The following is an 18,195-nucleotide window of genomic DNA, read 5'->3' on the forward strand; positions in this document are numbered from 1 at the left end:
TTTCAGTTTATATTAGTAAACCCTGCAGCAGACATCACAGAGAGCTCAGCACAGATGGGAGCTTTATTACCTCCATCAGGGAGGTTACGTTTTCATTACTGTTTGTTTGTCTGTAAGCAGGACAACGCAAAAACTAATGAGCCGATCTTATTGAAAAATGTTGATAGGGGAAGGGGCACATGGCTTTTCGAGCAGATTCAATGAACATGATGGAACCAGGATTTCTTTTTCACTTTCAATAAAATTATGTTTTAGACATTTTGTTGACTTTCCAAAGAATTAATATGTCGAGCTAAATTAAAATAAAACAGTAGTGTAGAGTGTGAATATCTATGAACAGGTGACTTGGTGTCAATCCAGATAATGATCTGGATACATGCAATGTGATTTCATATGCAATATAGGGATGTAGTGACCAATCAGCCTTGGAGGAGGTATGCACTCTGAGTGCCCTTCTAGTGTTGCTATTGTCTTTTGTCTCCCATTCAGACACAGTGTAGTGGAACCCAGTTCAAAAACCTGGCTCGAATCTGAAAGTTTACGTCAACAATTGTAGGTCAGAATGATCGAAATCCTTTATATCTCATATCTAGATACACAATATTGAGATTATGGTCAATTTCGGTCCAAAGGTGTACACAAACAGGAGCTGAGCCAAGTTTTAAAGATAAATAAATAAAAACGAAATGTTTTGTGATGTTTTGAGCTGAACTTTCTTCTTAGTCTGACCAAACTATTTACGGTCACCATAGATGGCTATAGATAGCAACTGTAGTGTCAGTCTGAAGAACAGCATGTAGTGAGAAACTTCACGAGACATCTCTTTAATACTGCATCTGAGGGAGCAGCAGTGTGCAGACTTTCTATTTTTCTTTTGCCCAATTTTATGTCTCCACATAAATTAGACTGAACAGTCTAATTTTTGAGTCCGATTTTGGAGACCAGATTAAAATGCCGCCAAGATCATGTGTGAGATTAACGGTGTATCATGTGTAAATAAACAACCTTATCAACAAACACATTGCTTATAGTCAACCAAGCTCTTGAATAAACAATATGTTGCAGAACCAACTCCTGTCCCAGATGCAGTCCACTTAAGCCCTTTGTTATCACCATAATGTCAAAGCATCACTGTAATACAGAATGATGAACACGCAGCATCCCTCGGCTTCCCTCACTCTCTCATAAGATGAGCAATTAACAATGCATTACATATGTTAGGGTTTTATTTATGACTAACAAGCAGTTAACAAATCATGATTTCCTCCATGACTGAGTGTAATGTCGGCTCTCAGTGGAAATTCAGATGAGTTACGGCAACTTGACAGCTGTATTTCATAACTACCGGGCCACGCGCGGCACAATAATGCTGATTTAGGTCCCTGTCTGAACCAGCCAACGGGCACGCTGCCGCACTGTATCACTTTATCACGCCCGGTATCCGTCTCCCACAACAAAACAAGCTGCAGAATAAGCACAATAAAAGTTAAGTGGTGCTAAAGTTAAAGAGATGTTGATTTGTTGCCTGGTTGGCAGTTGGTGTCAAGGGAAGCAATAATGAATGAAAACAATGGGAATGAGAAGGTTAGGGGAGAGACAGGGAGGAAAAACAGGGAACAAATAAAGGTTTTTTTTAAAGTACAGTGGAACACGGAGCAGAAATAGTGGAGGGAACGTAAAAGTGAGAAAAGACAGACAGCGGAGAGGGGAAGAAGCAAGCAGAGAATGCAAATGAGAGGGGAGAGTATCAAGGAAATGATTGCCGCTATTACAATTATCATTAGCATGTGTTGTTGGCAATAAGTCGTCTCATTATGGTGCAGCCTGTTATCATGCTAATTGTGGAGGATGCCGTGTTTCAGCATGCAGGGGGCTCTCTGATCCGAGGGGGGAGGGGTTGCTGTGAGAACACTTATGGTGAGCTTGACTAAACGTCTGACAGATTGATAACCCTCACTAAGTAAGGTGAAAGTAAAATAAATATGAATTATTCGCTGCATCATTCACCCACTTCGGTATGATTGTGTCTATATGTGGAATATGGAAAACATGCTAAACGTATTCAAGATGTTTTGAAGTGGCCCATTTACCTTTTGGTTGACTTTGATCTTCTGTGCATACGTTTGAATCATCAGCTCATGCATAATGTTTTTTTCCAATTTTCCAATCAGGGTTATTTTTTTTCCAATCTTTATTGCAGAGTATGTTTTTTTCAGTTTGAGCGCAGGATTGATATCAAGTTCAGATTTTGTGCTCGCACTCCGTTGGACCCAGCCTGTGCTTAGACTTCCTGCGCTCCAGCTTCAGATTTTCTCCTCGTACTGTCCTCTGATTCTGCCATTCCATGTTGACCAGAGGCAGCATGAGGAGAAGAGCTGTAGCTGGAGGAAATCTAAGCAGAAGCAGGATATATTTGAGTGCAAGCTCAGGGTTTTGAGAGAGAGCATTACAAAATCTGAATGCGAAATCAATAAGTCCTGCTCTCAATCTGAAAGGCCACGCTCTTGAAAAAAAAGATAAAGGTAAAATCCCATTAGCAAATATTAGTTTTTGGGTTCATTCTTTTTTTCTCAAAGAGAACTATGAAATTATAAATTATGCTCAGCCCTCTATGCAAGAAGACTCTCCTCTTTGCTTTAAGGCTCCTGAATTGCAGACTGCAATATACTGTATTTTCTTCAACCATCAGTGTGTTGTGTCTATTCTGTCAAGAGTGTTTTTCTGAACAAGGAAACCTGCCCTAACAGTTACAAATAGCACATTCTCAGGCATATCAACACTTCATTTCTGGGTCGCCTGCAAATAAACGGTAGCTGCTGCAGAGAAAGCATCATCTCAAGCCGTGTTAACAGTGTGTGGCTCCACAGTGTCAGTCTTGATCAGGGCTAAAATACAGTAACTCAACAGCTTTTGGATGGATTGCTATAAAATGTTGTACAAACAGTTGTGGTCCCCAGAGGAGAAATTCTGCCAACTTCACTGATCCTCAGACGTTTCCCCTATAAGCCACCACGAGGTTGACATTTCTATTTAAGTGAGAGAGGATCCTTTGAGTTTGTGAGTTATGAAAGTAAAACATTTTAGTGTGAGTTGTACCTTGAGCGTTGCCAGCTTCCAGCTTCCAGACGCTGAAACACGTCTCCTCTTGTTAGTCGTTTAAGCTGCACTTTAGCTGTTGTTGATAGTCTGTGTGAATTCTTGCATGGCCATCGGGAAAATTAGCAGCATTAAAAGATTTAGTTTACATTTGCTTGTTTTCCATTTAAAAAGGTGCAAAAGAGCAATAACTTAATGTTTAAAGATACAATATGTCACAATTTCTCTTTAAAATGTCTAAAAAACCACCAGACCTATGTTATATATTTTGTTGACTTGTGTACTTGCAATGTCTAAAATGTTTCCAACAATGTTCAGACCCAAGGAAACTCCCACTTGTATTCAAGATAACAGGACGTTTAATTTTGGTTCTCATTTAATTGCGTCATCTTATCGAAGGTTTTGCTCGTCTCTTATAACTTACGGGTAAACAATGTTTGACAAAAGACAAAGACACAGTTAGCCTGCTTCTCGATGTTATCAAAATAGGTCTTTTGTTATTGTTTGGATTGAGAGACCCCTTGTGGCCAAAGTTACGTATTGTACGTTTAATTCAAATTGTCAGATTCTGTGAAAACGTTTCAAATCCCTTCCTCATTGTTGGGTGTACAGTCATTATCGCAACTCTACCAACTTGAGGTCTTTATTTTCCAGCCTTTTAAATCAACACAAATGAATGAATGTCATAAAGGAACCATGAAGTCACAGATTTGACCTGTGAAGTACATTATTATTCATTTACATCCATCTCGTTTACTTTTACTCACACCTTGGAAACAGTTGCGTGCAGCAGATTCAGTGAAGGGAAAGCACCTGACTTCCAGTACATCCACATTAATGCACATTCGCTTAGTGTAGGATCTACTTCCTGCCCTCTCAGGCAGTGTGAACGAGTTGTTTGGAGATTCACTAATTTACGATTTCTCGTTCGGGGGCCCAAAAGTTCAGAAAGTAATTTGCCCATGCAGTAGAATCTCCCCAGGGGAGAAACAGAGCAAAAAGGGAGTAAATGTTGAATCCACCAGTCAAAGATACAGTAAATGCTGATGCAACTCTCACATGGGGAGCCCTAGATCTTACATCTTGATGAGTTTTAGTTCTTTAGCCTCTGGCTTTGGCTCAAAGTTGTTCATATTCATTAATATTAATTGGACAAATGTAGACCAAAGTAATTACACATTCGATTTTATAAATGTGGCGATATTAAACTTAAATTACCAGAGTAGTAGTGACATTTTTATACTGTACTGTTTACTACGAGCACAAACCTGAGTGAATGTGGACGAGAAGCTTGGCTCAGCAGACTCCTTGAGAAGTGTGTGGTTCATTCAACCCAGTTTACTGAGATCTCTGAAATACCAGTGTGGTGACAGTGTGTATTTTCCCCCTAACTGGGTGTTTCCAGTGTTTGTGTAAAGCTAAAGTAAAAGTGACAGTAGTAGAATTTAATATTTAACATACAGACATGAGTGGTATTGATCTTTCCATTCAACCCTCAGCAAAGAAATGTGTAAATATTATTTTAATAGTTTTAATGAGTGTGATTTGTGGTTTTCAAGTTTGATTTGGATGACTTCTTTTTCTTTACATTTTGAAAATTATGTTTAATATAATTTAGTCTATATAAGGAATTGATATAAACATTGTGATTTGATTTATTAAATTTTTCATATTTCTGCCAAACCAGTCCAAATTTTATGCAGGTTTCATTTATCTTTTGTGCAAAACGTCTCTGTCATGATCCTAATCATAAATCGTAATATATAGTGTCTCTAGTGTGCAAATTAAGATTTTTTTTAATCAAAGATTCTGATGAATTAGATAAATAAAAAAATTTAAAAAACTTAATTTGCTAATGTATTTATATTGAAAGCAGCACCAATAACAAGGTTCGCACTGAAGTTGACATGCAACAGAGCTGCTGCGCTTCTTCTGCTCTATAGCATCCTAGAGCATTCCCCAGGCCTATCAATCTCGTCTGTCAAAAATTTTGATTCTCTAACTGCCTTGTCTGATGCAAGCGATCAATCAAGATAATGACGCCTTGAATCATAGTTCAAGTAAAGATGTCTAAGTTCCAAAGCCAGGCAGCAAGAGTTTGGATTTACAGTGAATTTTCTCTGAAATTTCGCAAACCTATTGAGAAAGGGGTTTCATGCCAGGCTGCACATAAAGGACACACTTTTCTGTTGTCAACTACGCACAAAACAGATTTAATACGCTACACGCATGCAGGCAGCAATGACAGATAAACTCTAAACACAATATTAATCTCAATATCGACATATTTTGGGAATTAATATCAGCACTGTTATGAAAGAGACCACTCTACAGTCTTTTTTTTTTATTGTTACAGAACAAGTTTAAATAATGGTTGATAATGTCCATGGATACTGAAGAATTTAAGTATTAGAGGTGGAGATATAACTGTATAACTATCTGTATGGCTGAGTTGAGAACTACTGGTGTACAACATAGATAGTTGTCTTGAATAATGTTACTGACAGATTTAGCCAAACACTGATTCACTAATTTAACACGGTTTCAAGCAGACGGAAGAAAATACACATCAGACGTCTCAGAAACTGGAATTTTCACACTGTTGACATATTGACCGTAAACCTGGAGGCTTCCTCTTGTTCTCCGTGACTACGTTTTTACGTCGTCAAGGCAAATTTTCCTCCTGTATGATATTGTTCCGTTACAGGTCTATATCAGTGTGTAGTTATACTTGCTTCGATCTACAGTACAGCAGGGGAAGAAGTTAGTGTGTGACTAAGTGTTGTGGGCAGGTGGTACAGAACGGAGTGAGAGGCATGTGCCATGTTTGCACACATGCTGCATGATGGCTACATTTGAATGTATGATTAAAGTGTGAGTGGGCAGTTACCATGTTGAACCCCCTCACCATTAAAAAAATAAAAATAAACAATACAAAGACAAAAATCAACAGAAACTCGGCAACGAGTCTGATTACAACAAGCAAGGTCACGCTGATGAAAAAGCAGCTGATTGTGAATCTCTGGAGGTTCATCATTGGATCACTGGGACACGTTCAAAAACACACACAAACACCCAGAGGCAAAAAAAAAACACACAATGACACAATAGCTTTATGTGCTGTTAATATGCACCAATGAACACATACATGTACCGTCTCCAGAAATTAAGAAAAGACACACACACAAGGGTGAAATTATCTACAGCTAGTGGTGGCCAGAAGCTGAGGTCCTGGTAAATAGCAGTAATATTCACTGGGCACACACACACACACACACACACACACACACACACACACACACACACACACACACACACACACACAGAGAGATGCACACACATAATAAACTGTGTGTATCAAAGTATTTCTTCGGTGCAAGTGCCTATGACTGTGCGCGTGTGTGTGCTTTTCACGAGTCCATTCATTTTATTTAAGACCCCTCTCATGTAGAAACTCAAAATTACATCCCCTCGGAGTGTGTCGGACGTGTGTGTGCGCTCCCTCTCACTGTGTGTGTGTGTTGAGTACATGTCCGCGTGTGTCTGGTGACACATACCTGTACTTGTGTGTGAATTGAAGTATTGAGGCATTAAGACACAACAATATCACAACACAGGAAGTAATAGTGAGACTAAATTAAGGGACGAGAAGCCCCCTCCTCCATTTCTCATTTTCTTCAGCAATCAAGAAAATCTCAGGTGGCAGTGGACGGGTGGGCGCCTGTAAATATGGCAAACCCTTCTAATTAAGTCTTCAGGTTCCACCGACTTTATTGTGCTTTGTCGGACTGCGCAGTGCCAGCAGTAATGATTAAAGCTAAACCCTCTTCTTCTATATGGTTGTGTTTTATTCCCAATTTAATAACCTTTATTAATCAAAGAATATATGCAGAGGAAAATCGTAAGGAGAGCGGATCTGTAGTACGTCTTACTTATTAGTTCTTTAGCTCACAGCTCCACTGATATTACAATGTGCTTTTGGTAGCATAAAACTGGTCGTGATAAATTAGGAGATATTTCCAAAAGATAAAACATTATGCAGGCTCTTATTCTGAGCTTGGGACTTGTATATCACAATAAGGACAGGTAATCGACTATTTGCTTAAGCTGCGGCTGGTGATGGGATTGTGCTGCTGCTGGTGAGATAGGGGCTCAGTGGGCTTCCAACATCATTTACTTTTATTACCTTTAAAAAAAAAAAAAAACAGGCCACAAACCGGTTAACAGTACCTGCAGAACCACAGATAAGCCGTAGCGGCAGACTATGTTTGAACCTGGTGTGTAAACCGAGCAAACAGGCTTGCTGGGAGTGCGGGTTTGAGTTTGAAGAGGCCTCGTGGCTTTGAATTTGCTCTTCTGCCTCAAACAGACGGCTTCCATATACGAGCAAATATCCGACTGTTTCAGGGTTTCGCTCATTGCTGGTCTTTTTTTTTTTTCATGCCGCTCAAACTCCCACAATTTCAAGAGATAGGACCAGCAAAGCAAGAGGGGGGAAAGCAAGAGACAGCCCAAGTGTGACCCTCACACCCCACTTGTCAGTCAAACGTGAGCAGGCGCTCGGAGGTAGCAGCCTGTCAAACCCTATTAATTATTCCCTACATCTTTACTTCTCCTCTGCTTCTGGCAGGCTGACAGAAGGCCAGACCAGGAGAGGAAAATATGCACTGACATAAAATCAGGAGCCTGTAATCTATCCACATTAAAGTCATACTAAGATAAGAACTTCATCCTCCATGCCACAACAAACATAATATATTTGATGCAAGATTAAGTTATATTTTTATATTAACCCTAAATTAAATTATTCTCTGTAATTTAGATTTTGGGAATATTAACAGCGATACCATTAAGACAAAGCACTTTTGACAGACTTTCATTCTTTTGTATTGGTTCACGACTCTGTATGGTCTCGTCTCAGAAGCTCTGATTAAAATCATGGATTGTCAGTGAGGCTAAAATGTGTTTTCTGTGGAAGGGCTGAAATGATAAATAGTGAATTTGACACAAGGCAAGAATGGAACGATCTTGCTAAAAGCTTCATCACACATTAGTTAGATAAGGGGATAGACCCCACCCTCATATCTGTCCATTACATATGTCATTTGCAATTTTTTGTCACGTTACATATACACTAAACAAACTCTAAACCTGCCTGTTAGGAATGGGCTGTGGTGTGGTAATACTGGTTGTTTTTTTTTTAAAAAAGGTAATAAAAGTAAATGTTGGAAGCTACAGAGCGCTGGTCGCTGTTTATTAAAATCGTATTCATAGTGAACATATCGTGTCCAAAATGCACCATATTCAATACTGCACTTCCTAAGGCCCTTTGTGGCAATTGTCCTTGCCACGGGGCTCTCCCACACACAGCCAGAGACACACGGGTTGCTTTTACGCATCTTTATTAAATGACCAAACATAAACTTAAATCAAACATAAAGCAGACTGGCTTTGCAGCTCAGTCCAGGCGTCTCTCCAGTGTCTCTGAGTTCCGAGTCCTTTTAAGCACGAGGACCAATCAGCTAACAGCTCTCACCTGCGCTGATTGATCCTCTATGAGCAGGTGAGGGTGCTCTCCCAGCCCCCTCACCTCCACACCCTTATTTATACACATTCCAAGTGTGAAGCCAAGAAGATGAATGGTTCTCAAGATATGTCAGCCACATACACACAGACAGAGATTTCTGGAATAAGTAGATAGATGGCAAGAAATCCACATCTCTAAAATTCACAAGTAAAGCTCAACATCTTGTAGAATGATCTGAACCAAAATAAAAGCATATAAATGACCAACTGATCACTGAAGGGACATGTCTGAACTGTAGTAGTGATAGTACTGATTATAAACAGTGAGGACTATGACATTATGATGATGGGTGCAGGTCTTACTCCCCTTTAGATCTGATATGGGAGCTGTAAATGCCTGGACAGTGTTATTTTGGGATTGTGTGTACATTTAGGTGCTGTGGTCCTGTGGCTCCCTGGCACAGCTATGTGGAACACGTCCATCGTTTGCCATCGCAGGATTCTGTTAAGGGCAGGATCTGAGCAATTACCAGATAGTAATTAGCTATTAGTGTTTGTAGTAATGCTACAGCAACTTAGCAACTTAATCCAGCCAGTAGAAGCATGTGTAGAACAGGCCATTTTTACCCCTTTTATATTCATTATGACGGAGGTTACAAAACAAATTATATAGAAATATCTAAAAATAATTAGAAATTAATATCATCTTTTAATAGATGGTATATACACAAACAGCACATACAAATAAGTATATTTTTACATTCACATGACAAATATACAAAATTATTTCATATATATATTCATACATATGGATACAGTACATATCCAGAAATAACCCGAGAGCGTATCAATGTGGTGTAACCCAGTGATACATTTTAAATAAGATTCATTTGATCTATTTGATATCTTCCCCTGTACCTCCTCCAATTGTAGTTACATCTTGCCCCACCGTTATTTCATGTTTGTAATGTTTATTACTTCAGTTTTTATTTTTGAATGACGGTTAATATTGAGCTTTTAGCAAATTAATTCTAAGTAATGGCAGGTAAAGAGTTTTGAATTTACAGGTCAGACTTACCACAATAAAACACAGTACATTCATGTAACATTAAGAACATGACAGAACATTAAGAACATTAAGCTTTTTCTGACCTTAAACTGGTGTAAAGATTTACTATCAGCTAATATATTACATAAGCACCATTCATGTTACAGTACCTGGATCATGTTCTGCATTAAATGAAGAAATAATGGTATGGAGCCACCTGATGGATGACCTGAACACTAACTGTTCCTGTTTCATGCATGGATGACCTACAAATGTACGAAATCTAAACCTTTGGGGATTGAAAAGAGCAGAGAGGAAGAAGACAGCTCACTGAAGTATCTTAAGCCAGCGGCCTCTTGTCATTATGTCGCCCGGAGGGACTGGAGGGACGTGTGACAGAGACTGAAAGAGTGTAGCCGTTTCCCCCCAGAGAGGTGAAAGGCAGACTCAGCACGAAATACATCATGGAAGACATCTGTGCAAACATGTAAAGACACACCAAACTGAACAACCCGGCCTGTGTCCGTGACATTGCAGCATCTGAGAGTCTGAGACCACGAAAGAGGTCACGCTTTTGTCTAAATGTGCATATGTAAGTGTATGTGCGTCATGTGTGCATATATTGTACCCAGCTATTTGAAACCACAGTGCACTTTACAAGCAGAAATCATCATATTCCCATGTAGACTCTGCAGAGAGCAGAGGAATCAGGACAAACCCGGGATGAGCTGATGGCTTATTAATGCACAGGGAACTGGTATGTACCCGACACATTCAGATTGTGCATTTAGCTTTTTGCCCCATTATGTGCAATATTAAGCCGAAGGGTGCAGGGCCCATTTCCAAAGAACCGGCCTGTAATGAGAGATCAGAGGGAAGGTTTTATCATAGGCAATAAAACATGAGAACTGCGTGTCTGTTAATAAGACCCCGAGAGGATTGGAGAGGGGGGTGAAAGGCGTGGGAGCCTCGGATCAAAGAAACGTCTGCCTGGAGAAGAGAGGAAGAGGAGAGGAGAGAGGAGAGGAATGACAGAAAGAATGGACAAAAGGCAGTGCAACGATTCAGAGAAAAAAAAAGAAAATCACGAGAAAAAAATCCACTTACTCTTCCATTTATGCGTTTTGATCTTTCTATCTGCTTCTCTCCGTCATGGCAGCTGTGTGCGCTTCACTTTATTCATGTATGTTTTTGTTGCATGTCTGCAATTAAGACGGGGACTGTGTTCAAATAGTCCATTTTTATAAGGAACCTTCCTAACTGAGTGAAATGACCCAGAAGTATTTCATTCACCGCAATAGTAAGAGCTTCGAATTCTCTAAAGGACAAGGAAAGGAGCTTCAATGCTTCCTCACTCATCTCCTTTAGCATATATAGGAAACATCGGACCACCAAGGAAAGGAGAAAATGCTGCCCCACAATTCTTTGCAGCAGCAACATTTAAAGCAACACAACCTTATAGTTGCACCTGCACACACATACACACAAATATAAAAAATAGAAGGGCTGTTTTATTCTCATGACACAATCCAGAATGACGTGAATCGTCACGTTTGTCTGATTCCTGATTTTGTCTCTGTCACACATGTCTAGTCAACAACAAACATTGAACTAATGTCCAGTTCAGAATATCATCATTAAAAACTAAACACAAATAGTCATTTTAATCCCCCAATTGTGGAATTCCCCCAAAAAGATTTTTCTCCACTTATATTAGGTTTTCTCCACACATCCATCCTATGATTTCAACATTTCAGTCCCGTTTGTTTAATCTTCATTTAACTCTGTTTAGTTATTTCCTGTAAGTAGGTAATGATTAAATGTTTCCTTTGTATAAAATGAAATGAAAACATCTTTTCTCAGGACTCGTCATTCTATTTTGAACAGGAAACTTCATCATAACTGCCACTGCACAGCCTGCAGCACAGAGAACCATACAATTTGTGTGCAGCTTCTGTTATAAGTAACTTTGTTTGTTTTTGTAAAACACAGAATGTAAGTGGAGTCCAATTTTCTCCACACCATGGTTCTACTTTCCTTACTCCTTATGGCTTCTCCTTCACATCTTTCCTTGACCTCGTAATGTATTCCATCGTGGTCAAGGAATAGTGGTTAGGAAAGGAGATTATTTTGACTTTCCAAACGCAGCCAATTTCTTGTTCCTTTAATTGAGTTTTCACCCGCTGCTCAATGGAAGCCATTACCCTTCTCTGCATCTTTTGGTCAGAAATGAAAATGAGTGTGGAGCAGCTGCACTTGACAGTGACAGCAGACTTCCCAATTCAGTTTAATTGGCCTTGCTTTACGCGAGCCTCAAGAAGATTTCCCACGGGCAGCTTTGCATTCTGGTTAATTCAGGAAAATCAGAGTGTCCGATGCCAAATGAGCAAAAACTTGATATGAAAGACACGTTGTGTCTGATGATAGAAAGACTATCAGGTTTCAGCTACAGTGTGTTTGTAAAGACAAACAGCGACAAAACATTTGTATGACCACTTTTATCTCAATTGTTTACAACCTATTCATCTGTATTTCTCTTTTTATTCATAAATGCATGAACTGCCTTTGTCATGTTCTTTTTTACCCATGTTATCAAACCACGTTTTCAAATTTACACGCAAGGGGACAAGATTTTCCATTCAATTCTTTAGTCATTTAAAATCATCTTACATGTTATGTTTACAGTATTAATTATCCTGTACTGCACATTCTGTCTTCAATGCAGCAACATACAGTATGTGTTTAATCAGCTGCTTGTTTTGAAATTGAGGACATTGATTGATTGTACTTTATGGTCAGACACATCCGAAATGCGTCATGCGTAACAGCAGCAGCTTCATTTGCAACATAAAATAGTAATTTATATATTTCTTTTAAATGTAAGAGTCATGTCAAGACATTTGGCCCATATCCCTTCTTTACAATGCCTCCTTAATTTATACACATACATCTTTCAGTATTATGTACATTATATAATACATATTAATATTGATAGTATTACATATACAACATTTTAAATAGGAAGTTCCAAATACCATAATTTACATAACTATAATTGCCTTGATAAATACCTTTTTTTCCCCTCTCAAGCTTTCTCCAGATAAGTTGCTTACAACAATAAAAAGAACAAAGATGAAGGATACGTACATTTAAATGTACATTACATCCACAAAAGACAGTTAATGGTCATTCAATGTACTTTTGATCTGGGATTAAGTCCCGTATTTAATTTTAGGATCAAGCGGTGAACAAAAGAGTGACTCTGTCTTTTAAAGCTATTAAATGGTGGAATACAGTATTATCTTTAATGAAGATCACTAATATTCTCCAGCAGAAACTAATTCAGTCTGTCATAGGTGCAAATGAATCAAGGTGGATTAATAATTGATTTAGACCATCACTGCATATATATCGTGAGGCGGTGTAACGACCTCTGTATGAAGCTCATCTGCAGCCTCACTGACACCCTGCTGTCTCTGTCAGGCACCACAGTCCGGCTCGCTGCATGGGATCAGAGCGTCTGATCAGCATATGAACTGTATAAATGTAGATGACAAGCCCATACATTGCATGGCTTAGGATTTCTCTCCCCAGCATCTCTTATCAAATACCGGACTGCAGTTGTACAGCAGATGAGCAATTAGCAGCGCTTTGCTGCCACTTTTAAAGTCACCAAGTCCTACCATGCATGTGTAGGTTGGCCCTATGATTAAAGAAAACATTCTGTCAACAGGAAAAGTCAGCCATTACTAATGCCCTGACCTTTTCATTAAAATGGACTTCAGAGACTTGGGCACACGCTTTCTAAAATAAACAGACTGAAATGAAGCAGTCTTCCACCCACGCTGAACACAAAACATGAATATATACAAATTTGAGTATCATAATCTTGCATGCCCACATGAGTAAATCTTCTGAAAGGCAAACAGACTCAAAATTAACCACACATGTATTAATTTAGTGAGGTCATTAGTCCGTCTAATGAGTCTTAGCTGCATTACACACCAGACAGAATCATTATCCACATTACTGGTGTGAACACAGCACATATACATGCTTTTACTGGAGCTGCTAACTAGTGGTGGATTAACTATGTACTTCGTCAATGTACATAGTATCTGTACATTACTTAAGTAGATTTATTTCCAAGTACTTTTCCCTTTCACCCTATTACATATGTCAGGAAATATCTGTACTTTCTACTCTTTTCAGTAGCATCATCTGCTTTCTGTACTATTCTTGTACTATATATATATATACATACAGTGGGGCAAAAAAGTATTTAGTCAGCCACCAATTGTGCAAGTTCTCCCACTTAAAAAGATGAGAGATGCCTGTAATTTCCATCATAGGTACACTTCAACTATGAGAGACAGAATGGGGGGAAAGAATCCAGGAAATCACATTGTAGGATTTTTAATGAATTAATTGGTAAATTCCTCGGTAAAATAAGTATTTGGTCACCTACAAACAAGCAGGATTTGTGGCTCTCACAGACCTGTAACTTCTTCAAGAGGCTCCTCTGTCCTCCACTCGTTACCTGTATTGATGGCACCTGTTTGAACTCGTTATCAGTATAAAAGACACCTGTCCACAACCTCAAACAGTCACAATCCAAACTCCACTATGGCCGAGACCAAAGAGCTGTCAAAGGACACCAGAAACTAAATTGTAGACCTGCACCAGGCTGGGAAGACTGAATCTGCAATAGGTAAGCAGCTTGGTGTGAAGAAATCAACTGTGGGAGCAATTATTAGAAAATGGAAGACATACAAGACCACTGATAATCTCCCTCGATCTGGGGCTCCACGCAAGATCTCACCCCGTGGGGTCAAAATGATCACAAGAACGGTGAACAAAAATCCCAGAACCACACGGGGGGACCTAGTGAATGACCTGCAGAGAGCTGGGACCAAAGTAACAAAGGCTACCATCAGTAACACACTACGCCGCCAGGGACTCAAATCCTGCAGTGCCAGACGTGTCCCCCTGCTTAAGCCAGTACATGTCCAGGCCCGTCTGAAGTTTGCTAGAGAGCATTTGGATGATCCAGAAGAGGATTGGGAGAATGTCATATGGTCAGATGAAACCAAAATAGAACTTTTTGGTAAAAACTCAACTCGTCGTGTTTGGAGGAGAAAGAATGCCGAGTTGCATCCAAAGAACACCATACCTACTGTGAAGCATGGGGGTGGAAACATCATGCTTTGGGGCTGTTTTTCTGCAAGGGGACCAGGACGACTGATCCGTGTAAAGGAAAGAATGAATGGGGCCATGTATCGTGAGATTTTGAGTGAAAACCTCCTTCCATCAGCAAGGGCATTGAAGATGAAACGTGGCTGGGTCTTTCAGCATGACAATGATCACACCGCCCGGGCAACGAAGGAGTGGCTTCGTAAGAAGCATTTCAAGGTCCTGGAGTGGCCTAGCCAGTCTCCAGATCTCAACCCCATAGAAAATCTGTGGAGGGAGTTGAAAGTCTGTGTTGCCCAGCGACAGCCCCAAAACATCACTGCTCTAGAGGAGATCTGCATGGAGGAATGGGCCAAAATACCAGCAACAGTGTGTGAAAAGCTTGTGAAGACTTACAGAAAACGTTTGACCTCTGTCATTGCCAACAAAGGGTATATAACAAAGTATTGAGATGAACTTTTGTTATTGACCAAATACTTATTTTCCACCCTAATTTGCAAATAAATTCTTTAAAAATCCTACAATGTGATTTCCTGGATTTTTTTTTTTTCTCATTTTCTCTCTCATAGTTGAGGTATACCTATGATGAAAATTACAGGCCTCATCTTTTTAGGTGGGAGAACTTGCACAATTGGTGGCTGACTAAATACTTTTTTACCCCACTGTATACAGTAGACAGTTATTTGTGTAGGAAACCGTTGCATTAGGGAATGGGCTACACTCGACAAGTACTTTTTACTTTTGACACCTAGTTAATCCACAAGCAAGTACTTCTACATAAGTCCAAAAGTTGATTTTTAGAAGTAATCAACAAGTTAATTTTAAAACAAATACTTTAACTCAAGTAGAGAAATGAATGTAGTACTTTTACTTCAGTTTTTTTTTTTTCAATTTAACTAACTGTCACAGAAGTACAATGTTTGAGTGCTTCCTCCAACTTAAATACAGGACCTCTTGGATTCAGATGTACTGTACTGCCAGAATATAGCTGTAGTACAGGTATCCCTTATATCATATGAACTTTACCATTTTACCTGACATTTACACATGCACACATATCGTCACCAAAATTAATATCCATATGACCCAATCAGATTTTCCTGACCACAGATGTTCATGCCATTTGAAATCAACATCCTCATGTCCTCACTCGGAATCAGCCCAGAAGTTTTGATCACCTATCTTTTTCCATGATTGCTTTTCTTTCTGTCAGAGGAAATTTGAAATTCATTAACGGGGCTGACTCCTCTGCCCACGTCGAGCTGCGAGGCGAACTCCTGTGTTCCTCTCTCCCTACCCGGTGTGTCCTTAATGAAGCAGGATTGATAGCATGCCGGCGGAAACGCAGCTCACCTCATCAGCCACCAGCCGGGGGAGGGACGCTCTCCAATAAATAGTGCAGTAAACACACAATTAGGGGCCCACATATTACAGCTCCGTTATTACATCCTACCAATTAAGCATCAGGGGCAACCTCCACATTTGTATCGCTTTACGCCTGTAATCAGTAATGATGTGCTGGATCTCAGCTGCAGACTCAATAACCAGTGAGAGGGTGAGAGTGGGTGGCAGCGATGGTGGAGTGTCTGTCCACTTCATGTGCAGCACAAGCACCAGATCATGACTTTAGGGCTGTAGATTTTCAGTAAAGAAGAAATTGAAGCATCTATAGGGGGAAGGTGTACAGGATGGATTCCTGCTCTGATTAGCTAGAGTCTGAATATTAATTCTAAACAGCCACGAGCTGGCAGCACTTTTAACTGATTATTGGCTCCACGGGCAAACAAAAGCAAACACGACCAGCACACTCATCTGCTCTGACAGTCACTGTAATATTGATAATGTTTCCAGCTCCAGGCCTTTTTTTTTTTTTTATCAAACCAAACTCGAGAGCCTTCTGGGCTGAAGGCGGTGTCAAAATGAAAGGTGCGCTTGAGCAAGTGATCGTGCATTTATGATCCGTTTTGAAGTTTCTCTCGTGGATGCGGACACACTGTGCACCAGATGCTGTTGGTGCCTGGTGGATGCTGAATATTTATGTTTGACTGCCATCTAGTGTGAGAGACCAGCAAGTGGATGATAGACATGTGAATTGTGCTTCACAATCACGGGAAACAATGCAAGTGTGCTTTAAAAAGAAAGCAGTAGTGCAAGAGAAAGATGCAATAAAATACACAAGATAAAAACAAGAGATATTACCAGAGTCAGAATCAAGCAACTCGCACTGCACTGGAGATATTGTTTTGTCACATCTATGATTTGCTAACCCCCTAAGGTGCCTGATCGCTGACTGAGATCCACCAGCAGCTGGGCCCCTACAAACTGTTCCAAAATCCCAACTTGTCACAACTAAAAGGTTGCTGTTCGGGTCCCTGTGGAACTCCCTGCCTAGAGATCTCAGGCAGAAAAACATAGTATCTTCTTTTAAATCTCTTCTCAAGACTCACTTGTATCGTACGGCATATTCATTCAACTATTAGGGTTTGAAACTATATAAAGTATTTCATCTTGTTACATTTTATGTTTAGGATTTCGTTTCTGCATCATCCGTTTTATCGTAAAGCACAGAACTTCATTTTGAAAGGTGCTCTATAAATATTATTAGAAAGTTATCAGAACTCTGCACCTTAAGCAACATAACATTGTTATATCTTAAAACAGCTTTCAAAATAAGTTTGTTGGCACATAAAGACATTATAGGGAGAATGGCATGTAACTATATCACTGGTGTTTAGTGCTGGAACATTACAACCTGCTTTGACACTTCACACACCAACAACCAGAGCCAGGGCTACTAGCTATAGCTATAAGAGACAACTTGCTCGCCAGTCTCAGTGTGGACATCACAGCAGAGCAACTGAAGAAAATGAGGACATTGTCAAAGGAATCAAAGAGGAAAAAGAAAGTGACCAAGGAAGAAACTATTTTCGTCTGAGGTTATTGTTATCTGACAAGTAAAATGAGTCTTAGGTTTTGCTTATTTTCTATGTGCTGTGCTGTTCTGCTAGGTTGGTGTTTGGCTGTGTAAGTGAGGTGGTCAACTAGTTTATCATCAGAAGTTCCTACTGATCCTTTTTGTTTGTTCCAGAGAGGTTTAGCAAGTTTTCCAAACACATAAAACTAACCCATAAAGTGTAAAATCTCTACCTTGTCAGTCGACATGGTTCTTTAGCTTCTATTTCTTCTCCAGTTAGTCAACAAATGTGCGGATGTACAGTTTCGTACATTGGGGGGGAGCAGACCACATCAGTTAATTACTCATACCACCTGTAGGGGGAGACAGAGTATAGTCAAGAGCAAATCTTGCAATGTGTTGCTTTAACACATTCAGG

This window comes from Hippoglossus stenolepis, chromosome 1 (genome assembly GCF_022539355.2).
Source record: "Hippoglossus stenolepis isolate QCI-W04-F060 chromosome 1, HSTE1.2, whole genome shotgun sequence".
Taxonomy (NCBI): domain Eukaryota; kingdom Metazoa; phylum Chordata; class Actinopteri; order Pleuronectiformes; family Pleuronectidae; genus Hippoglossus; species Hippoglossus stenolepis.